Genomic DNA, 11,674 nt, shown 5'->3' with positions numbered 1-11,674 from the left:
GAACCACCAGAAGTGCTCCGGAGTCAGTCCTGCGCTACTCACGGTGGGGCGCACAATTGGCGATGCTAGAAATGAGCGTGCAATATTTCTGTTCTGAATAATGTGACCCAGCTGCTGTCAGCAGGCATTATATCAAATACCCTGCACCAAAATCACATCCAGCCTGGAAAAATGTTGAGTTTTAAAATGGAAAGCATGTAGGAACCCTCGTTGTAGGAGTAATCTCACATATTCTGATATTTGTGGCTGTGAAGAACAATGTTCATCTATACGATGATATGACCTATTTAGAAGGGCCAAGATGTCATCTGTGTAAATCATATTGAACAAAAGACATCTTCAAAACAAATCAAGGTCTGGAAAAAGTATGGAATTTATTCATTGAAAATATGTCGGAACCCTTAAAATATAACTATATAATAGGAGCAGCAGTGTCGGGTGGTGGGCCTTTTGAGGAGGAAGTGGATGAAGGAGGGAGGAGAAATACATGAGGATCCATCATCAGAGCTGCACGGACGAAAACTATTATAAAAACCGTTGAAATAATGTGTGTCTGATCCACACGCAGAGCTTAGATTGGGCCCCCAAAAAATCAAGGCCGACCCTACCTGAGCATGTTCTGTCTGAGCCCGGCTTGGCCCGTCCCATGATTGCATTTATGCACCTGAGGCTGGCCTGAACCCGAAATTTTCTTTGTAAGTTGGCTGTTTATGTAAACTATGTAGTCTGTTCAGTCTCACGAAGACAGTGATTGATAAGGTTCTGTTTACAATGAAAAATGGAAACACTGGGAAAAACAAAGTCTGACCCCATTTTTCATGGTGGGTATTCCCTTTTTATCATTATTCATTTTTGGATTGAAAAATGCTAAATTGAAATTTGAAAAACGGAATTTCACGTGGTTCATTATTACATTTTGGATTGAAGAATGAAAGATGTCCAGTCTAATTCCCCCCCCCCCCAAGACCATTTCAAGGTATGCCCACTGACAGACAGAAAACAGACATTGCTGAACGTCAAAATGTATGCTGTATAAGCTTTGCCTCAGTTAACTAGCCTTAGCTAACGTCATGATTACTACATAGGGATTTTGATTTTGATTTGATTTGATTTCACTTTATTGTTGGACAAGTCCGAAATTTGTCTTGCGTCCCAAGACACTGTTTCTCATAAATACAAAAACAGAAACACATTTAAACAGACACAGTACAACAAAAAGTGCTGCAACATGTCACGATACTAGAATTTCTACTTCGATACCGATACCCAGGACAATATCGATACTCGATACCACGGGAAGGGGGGTTGATGACACATCAAGAAGCATACAAATAAAGTTAGACAGATGGATGGACAGATGCACACTTCTCCATAATCTAGGCCTGATAAAACTTTGAATTTAGACAGCAGATTACCCCTGCTCTATAGCCATCAGAACACATTTAGCTTGTTGAAGCAACAGATACCCAATGATAGGGGGGAGGGAAAAATCTGTGATTTTTCATTAAAAGAAAGCACTGATAATATCAAAACCGTTGCAAATGAGTATTTTATCCATTGCAAATTTTGGTAAAGCTTTAGAATACAGCCCGCAAATAACCCTGTAACTACAGGGTAACAAGATCTGTTCCTTATAGGGTAATTACTCTCCTGACTTGATTCAGAATTCTGACAGAGTTTCTCACAATAAAACTCAAACTTCGAAAACTCCCCGGCCCCTCGAGCTTAGAAAACAGCATGGCTGGCAGAGAGGAGTTGGCAATAGAGCCAGCCTCCATTTTCAGCCACAAGGGAGTTAAATTGCCAGGAATCCCTGCATGACGAAATTTTGCGCGCGAAGCGTGCACAATTCCTAGATGTCATGAAGTTGTCATGCATTAGACTCTGGAGATGATGTGCCCTGCGTTTTTAAGCTACAAAACCATTAGCTAGCAAGGCAGCAGCAAGTTTGCCTCTAGAAAACAAACAATATATATATATATTTTTTTTGGGTGGGCCAGGGCAAGAAGTGGGTGGGCCTGTGCCTACCCAGGCCCACCCGTAGAAACGCCCCTGCCGCCAAAACATTAGAGCCCTAACATTGGCAGCCCAATAGTAGTGCCTAAAAACTGGCAAGGCCAGCCCTCCTTCGGACTTGGGCAAGTGGACTTTCGAAATTCTATTGTTCTTATAATTCCAGATATAGGACATAATTAGAGTCCAGTTCTTTAAAAAAAAGCCGATGTTACAAAGATGGGAAGGTTTTGACACAGATAAAGGAACCTGGGGAGTGAAACCATTTTAACTGAGTTTATACGGCCAATCATGGACAAAGGGAGAATTTTCCAGTTCTCTATACAAATTTTAAACCTTGAAACAAAATCATCAAAATTCAACTTAAATATTAGTTTAGGATCTCTGGGTATGGTCAAGCCAAGATAGGTGAGGCGGTCTTTTGGCAGTTTGAATGGGAGATTTTCCAGGAAACCTGGAGTGAAGACATCAGAGAGAGGCATAAAGTCACTCTTTGTACAGTTAATTGTATATTCGGACAGCCTACTGAAGGAGGTGATCAATTCTAGAAGAGGGGGGGGATCGATTTCTCTGAGTTATGTAGGTATATAATTACATCGTCAGCGTACAAACTAATACGCGTCTCAATACCTCCGACCTTCAGGCCTGTAATCAGCTAATAATTTCTAGCAGTAAACAAGGAGGACCGACATCCAGGCGGCCCTCCAGTGGGGCCAGGACCAGGCCGCAGTAGAGGGAAACCCCGACCCCCCGAAAAATCCTCGTCCTCGTCCACTATATACGGGGGAAAGCATTGACATGTTGGGCAGTGCCATCGACATGTTCGTCTATGCCAACCTAACCAAAACAGAGAGTAGGGGGGGACAAAGCATTGGCACGTAAAGCAGTGCCAACATCGGCGTCTGTAGGGAATCATCAATAATGCTGTTACACAAAGTCTATCGGCCCTATTTATAGCCTCTGCGGGGAAGGATTTGACTTATCACTGATGACGTCACAATGTCTATGACATGATCAGTGTCTGTCATAAATCACTGATGATGTCACTTATGCATAGATATTGTGACATCAGTGACCAAACAGTGACATCGGTGATTTATGACATCACTGATCTGATGTCACAATGTCAACAGTGACGATGATGATGTTGATACTGTAATTCCGGGACCGTCCGTGCCCGGCAGCGGTTCTTCCGGCTTGGTCAGACGTTCACAATTGGCCGTGTCTGCGGGTGGGAAGCAGGTGGGGTATGGGAGGTGGTAATGCAACATAAAGGATGCCTACTGCCGTGAAACACCACAGAAGAAGAAGGAACCGTCCGTGTGTGGTGTGTCCTTCGTGTATCTCGATAACCGTTCGCACAATCGACTTCGAACCCACCGGGTGCGCTGCTGGCTCCTGTAGCAGGCCCACACTTTGCGGCAGAACTACGGTTAGTACTCCTGAAGCAGGTTGTGGGTAGTGTAGTCCTGGAGTAGACATACTCACCAATGAATTGCTCGAGTGACATCACTGATTACATCACCATCGAGTGAAATCTCAGATGACATCACCATTTCATGCATACGTCTTCTTCTAATGGCTTTCCGGCAAACTGGATGGCTTGCGGCACATTGCTGCCTCTCACAGAATATTACACAAATCCCAGACTCAGGGGTCCGCCCCCTCCTCAATGTTCCTTCCCCCGGCCGCTTCGCTCTTCTATTTGATCTCCGTGTCCGTTTGACCTCTCGGCCCTCATGCTAGGATTCAAGATTCAAGATAGCTTTATTGTCTTTAATTTTATTATTGTTTAATTAATTTAAGAAATTTCCTTTTGACAGGCTCCATAAAGTGCAGCTCAAGAATATATTTCCACATTAAAAACACACATACATTAATACATACAATAAAAACAGACATCAGACAAAGCAGTGTTTAAAAAACGTAGTGCCTATTTAAAAAGTCCAGTCATTTAAAAATAATAATAAAATAAAAAAGTGTTATGGTTTAAGAAGCTAAAATGTCGTGGTTTAAAAACAAACAAAAACAATGTGCCTATTTTAAAATGTTCAGGGCGGTGGTTGCAGATGGGATGAATTAGTTTTTTGTATGTGTTTTTCCGGGCCAGTGGAATTCTGTAACGGCGGCCTGATGGAAGTAGCTGAAATGATTGGTGGAGGGAGGGGGTGAGAGGGGTCCTGTGTGATTTGTGTGGCTTTCCTGATTAATGACCGGTTGTATATTTCAGACAGGGGAGTTTGGGGTGAACCGATGATTTTGCTTGCCTGATTGGCTATACGGGAGAGTTTGGTTTTGTATTTGACGGTGAGGGAGTTGTACCAGGATGTGTTAATGAAGGTGAGAATGGATTCGATGAGTGATCTGTAAAGCAGGGTTAAAATGTCCTTACTGACGTTAAAAGCCCTGAGCTTCCTCAGCAGGTGGAGGCGCTGCTGGGTTCAGGATCGGGGTCTCAGCAGAGCCAGAGAGACCATGAGAGAAATTAAATGAAAAGTAGGCTACACTGACCCGTGTTTTGCGGTCTGCCTCGCTCATGATTCAGCATTTTCATGATTTCTCACGCATCCCGCAAATTGAGAAGATGTCCCACATTTTGGGCAAGAGAGATGGAGCGCCATCAGACCGAGGCAGAGAGAGAGAGATGAACGGGAGGGAGATGGAGAGAGAGAGACAAAGAAAGCGAGCGAGCGAGACATGAGAAGTGTCCGTGTGTGTGCGTGCGTGTGTGTTTAGTGAGAAAGCGAGCAGGAGGATAGCACGGTTAACTTCACATAGTGCAGAGATGCGTATTCCCAGTAACTAGCCAAAGCCAGCAAGGACAATCGCCTCCACCGCACTTCCCCCTTTCCCCCGCGATTTGGGAGCTGCTTCAATGCGACACGCCCAGAGAATCCACTAGGGAGCATGAGGGGATCATTCTGCCTACTTTCACCATGACTTTCAAACCTAGATTTATATACTTTGGAACCTTCATCATTGTTAACATTTGGCTGGTGGTTTATTAACATATGTTCCTGTGTTGTGAAGAACTCAAGATGCATATTTATTTGGGGTTTCCAAGGTCTTTAACCTGCTGCTTAACTTAACTTCTGCCAGCCCTGTCACAAACGGCAGTGTTCTAAGCAGACTGGATTGCATGCAGCAGATGATAGAACGCTCATCCACAAAGAGACTTGACTTGGACTTGTGATTAAAGACTTGGAGACTTGACTTGGACTATAGCTAAAAGACTTGAGACTTGACTTGGACTCTAGCTCAAAAACTTGACTTGGACCTGGAAAAAATGACGTGAGCATCTCTGTCAGTGCCCGGCATGACCCATTGCTGCGCAGCAGCTATAATTTTACTTTTGTTTTATGCCCACAAAACGTTTCTTTGTATTTGAGTTATCCTCTGGAAGTGATTTTGATATAGATGGGCCATTGTATTTAAGAAAGCAGTATTCTAGTGACCTGTAAGGAGGATGTGAAGTGGTGTTCTTCATAGATCTAGCCTCTTAATTCTGCTCTCAAAGTGCACCACATTGATGCATTTTACTTTAAAAATGCATCTAATGGTGAGTCCACTCACCATTGGGAATCACTGATGCTGCATCACTCAGCTGCTAAAATAGAAGAACAGAATGTATTGAGAGGGAGAGAGGGAGGGCGAGAGAGAGAGACAAACAGAGAGACAGGGCGAGAGAGAGGGAGGGCGAGCGAGAGATAGCTGGACAGATCAAAAATACAGGCAGAGTCAGCACACTGGTATTTCCCAGGCAGCTGGTGCTGTATGTCTCACGCTCACACACACACACACACACACACACACACACACACACACACACACACACACACACACACACCTCGGTTTGGGTCAACACACTGTTAGCTGACTGACTGTGGTGTAAGAAATACACGTGTTGAAAATGACACTTGTATAGATGTATCGTATATATACGATATATATACGATATATATATATATATATATATATATATATAGGGATGTCCCGATCACATTTGTTTTGCTCCCGATCCGATCCCGATCATGTGATTTTGAGTATCTGCCGATACCTATTTTTCCCGATCCGATCTTTCGGCAATGCATTAAGAAAAAAGAAAAGAAAAAACTGCAATCAAGTTGACCCTTAAGATTGTTTTTTTATTTAACAGTATCCAACTAACTATCCATTATATCCAACATGGATATGGCTTTTTTATTTAACAGTATATTCATTATATCCAACATGGATTCAAAATTTAAAACAAAATAAAATAAAGCTTATCAGTGGTGCACCACAAAATAACCATGTAAACTAAAACAAATGATGTGCAGAATAGTGCAATAACAATGTAAATCAGGAAATGCGTTTGTTTTGGTAAATTCTTCTGCTCTGTGCGACACTAAATAAATGAATGATGATATGTAATTTAAAACCAAAACTAAGGCCTCAGGATGAGTTTAAGACGTGAACATGGTCATGTTTGTTCAATAAATTTTTTTTTTTTTTTTTTTTTTTTTTTTTTTTTTTACTCCCGATCTTTTCCCCCCGATTCCGATCTTCTAAAAATCACGTGATCGGCCCCGATCTCCGATCACGTGATCGGATCGGGACATCCCTATATATATATATATATGGTGAAGAGAGGATTCCCATGTGCACAGCCAGTAGAAAGATCAGGTGCTGGTCGGTTGCAGGAAAACTGAGAATGACTTACTGATATTTATTTATTGTTCACAATAAATAAATATCAGTAAGTCATTCTCAGTGTTGCGGTGGTTCCTTTAATTTATATATATATATATATATATATATATATATATATATATATATATATATATATATATATATATATATAATGTTATAATGTTGTTTTGGGGGATTCTTTCTTCTTCACAATTCAAAGCCGAGGAGAGGAAGCGTAAAGGGTGACATGCGACAGGTCTTGTCAGCAGGGCGTTTCACATTCTCCCTGCTCTAGCTGCTGTCTTAGTCCTTATGTTGTTTTCTCAAGCTCTGTCAGTTAACATCCACATCTAGAACCTCTGACTGATTTAATCTTGCTCATGTCAATTAATCAAATTAATTAATTCAGTTAATTAACGTTAAACGAAGGCTTTGCAGATTTTCAACCCGCTATGCATGATTATTTATAACTATACGTATAATGGCATTATAATGTTTTAGGTGCCGTGTCCACAGAAAGCGTTTTCTTTAGCTGCCACACCTTTCTGCAGTTCATTCTCTATGGTAAGGGTGGAGTGCTCTAGGCACCTCAAGTAGAAAATATTTCAACTTTTGGAGAAGAGTGCTGCTCACCAATGTCACTTTTTTCGACCAAGCAAAATCGAGGAAGAGGCAGGACTAAAAATATCACCAAACATGCCGGAGGAGATGCTCCGTAATAATTATTAATTGTATCATCTTGTTGGGTTGATGTTAGCTTGCTATTTACCTTGTATGCTAGCTAGTTAATGTTAGCTGTCAGAGTCAGCTCCGTGTGCTGTCTCTGTGCGTGTTGGAAACGCATGGGCATGATATCAAAAGCGCTCCACTATGAAAAAATGCTTTCTGTGGACTCGGCCCCTTAGAAGTCTGATTATAATGTATTATACACAAGCTTCATAGAAAGTGTTGGCGAACATTCCTCCTCAGTTGATTCTGTGTTTGGAAGGTTTAACCCGCGGCTTGGCGACCCAGTCGGGCAAACACATCTCATTGGTTACATGGGGCGCACAGCTGAGTGCTTTAGCAGAACAAGTGTAGGTTTAAATGTGCAGCCAGTAAATAGCCACAGTAATGAAGAATATAGCAAAATTAACTCAGTTGATAGCAGCAAAAAGGCTGCCAGCAACAGAAACAACTGACAACCGGAAATTAGACAAATACTTAGCACAGCACGTGAAGTCACTTAATCTGGGCTGCACTTATTTATTTACTTATTCTTTTATTAATAAATATATATATATTTGTCAGATATTGCGTCATTCGCGCTGTGAAAGTCAGTGGGGTTCATCAGAGGGAGTTCAGGTTTCCTCTGCAGGGATTATAACCACCAACCTCCAGTCACCACACACTCCTCTCTCAGTCAGACCTGCTCAATTTCCAGCATTCCCACAGGTCCTTGAAATCCTTCAAAGTTCATGAATTTGAGAGAGAAATCAAAACCTCAAACGTTTTTCAAAATAGACATAAATAGACATGGGCCATTGAAAGTGCTAGAATTTATATATTTTGTGCAAGAATAGAATTGAAGTTTTGATACTTTTTACTTACCTTCATCTATAGTAGGTTAGACTACTGCAATAGCCTTTTCTCTGGTCTCTCCAAAAAATAACTTAGGCAACTTCAACTCATTCAGAATGCTGCTGCTAGAGTTCTAACGAAGACTAAGAAAGCTGATCATATCACTCCAGTTCTTAAGTCCTTACACTGGTTGCCAGTGTGTCATAGAATAGATTTTAAAATACTGTTATTAGTCTATAAATCACTTAATGGCCTAGGCCCAAAATACATAGCTGAATTGCTCCCATGCTACGAACTGTCTAGAACTCTTAGGTCAACAGGGTCCAGCTTATTAACTGTCCCTAGGATCAAATCAAATCATGGGAAGGCCGCATTTACCCACTATCCTTCTGCTAGCTGGAACAAATTGCCTGAAGACCTCAGATCTGCCCCAACCTTACTTACTTTTAAAAATAGACTAAAGACTTTTATGTTTACCGTCGCTTTTAACTGCTGACAGCTACTATGCAAACCCAATGAGTCCTCTATAAGTTCTTAGCTCTTTTTGCAACTGATGCGCCTGTTGTGCACTTTTTATACTCTTTTTTAAAGTTTTGTTGTGATGCTTTTACATGTCCATTTTATTCTCTTCTTTTATTCTTTTATTTTCCTGTCAACCATTTTATGTGAAGCACTTTGAATTGCCTCTGTGTATGAAATGCACTATACAAATAAACTTGACTTGACTTGACTTGACTTAACGTAAGTAGGGTACATTCCATAGAAAGAGAACTGTTTACACATTCAAGCCTCTCAGTCTTTGTAATAGTTGTCTGTGAGCTTCTGTAAATATACTAGTTCTCATAAACATTTGTGGTGTTGTAACAGTAATTAACCTTGGTCCTTGTCTCAAACAAAGTCCTTGAATTTGATGTTTAAGAAGCTTTCCCTTTCCTTCCTCCTGCCTTGTATTGATGGGCCCTCTCTCTCACTCTCTGTCTCTCTCTCTCTCTGTGGTGTTGCAGCTGTCCTAAGCTGACAGACAGACAGGCTATCTGACTCCACTGATGCTCTGGACAGAAACATATATAGACCTCCCCCCCCAGCTCAGCCCAACCCAACCCCCCAAATAATCCACCGGACTGAACTCTGCCTGGAGCATCTTACCAAACCAAACCCAGCATGACAAACACACAGACTTAGGGTGCTTTCTCACTGGCGCCCCGGTACAGTTCCCGAGCACACTTGTCCCCAAATTGACCCCAGGTTTGGAATGTTTGATGAGTGTGAACGTTGCGTTGTGTTGCGTTCACCGTGACAGGGTCAACTTGAAAAGGTGGTCTGGGGAACGATTTGGCGTGCCCGGGAACGTAACACTTGCGAATGTGAACGCTAACCGTACCAAACCACATAGACAACACACAGGCGAGGATACACACCAGGCGTAGTTGATGACGCTAAGTGTACTCTGCAAGTGTTCCATTCCATTCCCGAGCACGGAAATAGTGCCTGGGCGTGGAACGGAATGGAACGGAACGAAAGCAACCATTCCCAGTGAGAAAGCCCTCTTACTGTGTGCATGTGCTATTAGATCTGAGAAACGTAAAAGAATAGATATACAGCCATAACCTTTGAGAGAGAGAGAGAGAGAGAGAGAGAGTGTGTCAGGTGTCGCGTGTCGGAGAGCACTCTGTCTCATGCTTTGTGGTCCTGCCCTTCACTGACCGGATTCTGGTCCAGGGTATTTGACTGGTACTATAAGTCCTACAAAATAACCCTCCAACCAGAGGCAGAACTCGCCATCTTCGGCTGCTCAGAGTCCTCCTTGGACTTCCCTACGGCTGTGAAACAACGGGACAAAAGGACGGCTGAATCACTGCCGATCTTTCGGAAAAGACTAAAGACACACCTTTTCATGCTCCATCTGGGCCCTTCTTGAACGAACTTCTTTCTCTCTCTAAAAAAAACAAAAACAAAAATTAACTCTACCACTATTCCTTCAGATGTTGTAGTTGTCGTAGACTGTGTTGCATAGTTGATTGCTCTATTGCTGACAAAAATGTGTTATTGTAAATCGCTTTGGATAAAAGCGTCTGCCAAATGTTGTAATGTAATGTAATGTGAAACAGTCTGACATAAGAGACAATCGTTGCCAAGAACTCATCCTACAGGAGTGGAAGTCCCCCTCTCCACCCTCCTTCCAGCTGTGGCTGACGGACATGCTCTCTGTTATACGGATGGAGAGACTCAGATTCCTAAGGACCAACTCACTCGGGAGATTTCTAGCTGTTTGGGATCCTTTTCTGGCCTACCTCGACGAGGTCAGGGGCGATGGGTGATTCATCCAGCTGGTCTTCCACAGACCCCCCTTGTGCAGGATCCCACGCATTTTATATACAGTATATATACTGTATATATATATAATTTATTTATTTTTTAAATTGTATATACAGTATATATATAAATATATATTTATATATATATATATATATTTTTTTAATATATATATTTATATTTATTTATTTTATTTATTTATTTATTTATTTTTGTAAAAAAAAACATTCACCACGTTGTCATGTCGGAGTGTGTGTGTGTGTTTCTATGTTTTGTTTTTGTTTGTTTTTTGTTTTCTGTTTGAGTTTGTTTGTTTTTGTGTGTTGGTGTTAAGGAAGGGAGAAAGGAGAGCTCTACATTCCAAATTGCATGTTATCGTTGTTCTTGTGGGAAAATGAAAATATGATTGCTTTACTACCAATGTACAACTGTACCTTGATTTGCAATAAAAAATATTCTTAAAAAAATAAATAAGAAGAGACGAGAGTGAAACCGCAGAGCTGTGTGTGGCGTCTAGATTGGCCAGTTGCAGCATGACGTCGGGTTGCATCCCCCCAAAAGTTGGATCGCCCTGTACTCTCGTCCTTCAAACGTGTTTTTCATGGAGCCTTTCATCAAAGGTTTAGATGTTTTTTTCATATGAACTAAATAATTTTTTTCTGAACACGATTCCGTTTGTTGGCAGCCTCAACTCGGTCATAGTTTCATGAAAATGTATTTAGTGCCCCCGTGCCCAAGGCAGAGGGATACGCCTCTTCTGCCAACCCCAATACATTGTATTGGTGTAGATATAAAATTGTTCTGTCAGGAAGAGCGGGTCTAGTTCCCATAGTGAACCTCGAAACCTTGAAATGAAGTAGAACTGAAACTTGATGTCCCTATTTAAGACAATCGTTTTAATTCAGCAACTTACCTCAAACTTTAAATACTAAGATTTGTCTGTTTGACTGGTATATTTTGTCTGAAACCAAATGGGCATTTTGAAGTTGGATTTTTTTTTTGCATGATGTGTAAATTAGAATGATGAGGACATGTATCTGTCTCCGTGGGCTTCCCTCCCTTCCTCAGCATCATCAACAGACTCAACCAGGTACCTGTAAACAACCTTGTCATTGAA

This window comes from Poromitra crassiceps (assembly GCF_964638095.1).
Source record: "Poromitra crassiceps genome assembly, chromosome: 6".
NCBI classification, from domain to species: domain Eukaryota; kingdom Metazoa; phylum Chordata; class Actinopteri; order Beryciformes; family Melamphaidae; genus Poromitra; species Poromitra crassiceps.
Note: the sequence above shows the minus strand (reverse complement) of the source record.